The sequence below is a fragment of the Cebus imitator genome, unplaced genomic scaffold (genome assembly GCF_001604975.1).
Source record: "Cebus imitator isolate Cc_AM_T3 unplaced genomic scaffold, Cebus_imitator-1.0 Scaffold15, whole genome shotgun sequence".
Classification (NCBI taxonomy): Eukaryota; Metazoa; Chordata; class Mammalia; order Primates; family Cebidae; genus Cebus; species Cebus imitator.
Genome location: NW_016107330.1, coordinates 10499496 through 10501343, shown reverse-complemented (window position 1 = coordinate 10501343; position 1848 = coordinate 10499496). Strand labels below are relative to the sequence as shown.

At 46.9% G+C, this 1848-nt stretch overlaps 1 long non-coding RNA gene across 1 annotated transcript; it reads right to left on the bottom strand.

Moving 5' to 3' along the window:
• Nucleotides 1-379: 379 nt before the first annotated feature.
• On the bottom strand, nucleotides 380-1608 carry LOC119468025. The gene is made up of 3 exons (XR_005196658.1): nucleotides 1384-1608; nucleotides 686-753; nucleotides 380-579 (listed from the first exon to the last, which is right to left on the bottom strand). It is a non-coding gene; the product is annotated as an uncharacterized LOC119468025 (long non-coding RNA).
• Nucleotides 1609-1848: the final 240 nt, after the last annotated feature.

Here is a 1848-nt window from a genome sequence, read left to right as displayed (position 1 = left end):
AGGAGAATCACTTGAACCCAGAGGTGGAGGTTGCAGTGAGCCAAGACTGTGCCATTGCATTCCAGCCTGGGCAACAAGAGCAAGACACTGTCTCAGGTTTAAAAAAAAAAAAAGAGAGGATTACGAGACTACCTGAGAATTTTTTTAACCCAAGAAGGTGTCCATCAAAGTCGTACACCCCTTATGGCTCTTTATTGGGTCACTGGAGGCTGAGTGGCCTAAGCTGCACAGAGGAAGAGCTGGCCATTCAGCTGGATCATCAAAATTTCCTAAGCGTTGGTTATGTGCCAGTGTGTAGCATTTAGCCCATTTACATTTTTACATTACACTTTTGCATTTTACATTACACTTTTGCATTTACACGTAGCAAAAGCCCATCCAGTGGATTGATCAAACTGGGGATTATATTTTACATCTAACAACCATCCAGACGAGGGAAGTCCCGGGCTGCTGCAGCTGCTCAGGGAGGTTCTGAGGACTCAGGATCCCTCCAGGCATCCGCCCAGCGATCCTCAGTGTGCCTTGTGCCCTCCTGGTCTCAAGAGGACAGCTCCACCTGTATGTGTGGAGTCTTAGGTTCTAGGTGGGAAGATGGGATAAAGGTGGTTGGAAATGAGGGGCAAAGGTAAAGAGCCCCCTGGAACTGACCTTTCATCAGGAAAACAACAGCTTTACTAAAGCTCACCCTGTAGAGTTCAACTTGCATCTCATTGGCCCAAACTGGGTCGTATGGCATCTGAGCTTCAAGGGAGTCTGGGACGTGAACATCTTTAATTAATTAAGCATGTTGCCCCACTGGGATTCTATTAGAAAGTAAGATGGGAAGGATGGATATTGGGTAGGTCACTGACAATATGTCATCTAGGCTCTGTGCTAGGTGAGCAGAATACACAGATGACAGCTCTGTGCCCCCACTACCACCATGGGGTTTACTGCCTGGTAGAGGAGCCAGTCATGGGAACAACCTTTTACAGTACAATACAGGTAACATTAGAAGAGTGAGTGACAGAACACAGAAAAGTGAGCAGAAGAGATTAAGTAGGTTGCCTGGGGGAGCTGGAATACCTATCACACAGAAGATGACATTTGCGATGGATGACAATGGGTGAGGAATGTCTGTAGAAACACAACAAGGGCTTGGCCTTTCAAAAGCTGGTCCCCAAACACCCTGTTGGCCCCAGCTCCTGGGATTACCCCACTCAGAATGCTTTGCATCCACTTATAACTAGCTCTATCTTTCCTTCTTTGGGATGGACCTTTGAAAATGAGTAGAAGTTCTCCAGACAGCACTGAGAACTTTCAAAATCCAGTTACTATGTATCTTTCAGCCTCAGTTTTTGGGATTAAGACATTCTGTATGCGTTAGTGCTCCAGACAACTTACTGTTCCCACATATTCCATCCTCTGCTGTATCTCTGTGCCCTTCTACAAGATGGTTTTTTTCTGCCTGCAATGTACCCCCCTTTCATTCTCTAGGATATGGCTCTCCTGTGGTGGTGACTCATCCTCGACCAGCTGTTTAGAGGGCGAGAAAGGACTTCATATGAGTGAGATGTAGGCAGGAAGATGGAGAGCCGTCACGTGGCCCCGCTACAGAACTTGGCTTTGCTGGTCTTAGAAACAAGGGAGGAGGAGAAACAACAACCAATCATATGAGAGAACACTGATGCATCAGCCGATGCCCACAACAACCCTGTGTGGTAGGTATTTTTATGTCCTTTTGAGAGCCTGGGAAACCGGAACTCTGCGAGGTGAAGCAATTTGCCACCCTCATCCCCCTTCCCCACACCACTGCAGAGCAATAAGTGATACATTTAGATTTGAGTCTTGGCCATCCAGTGCTGAAAT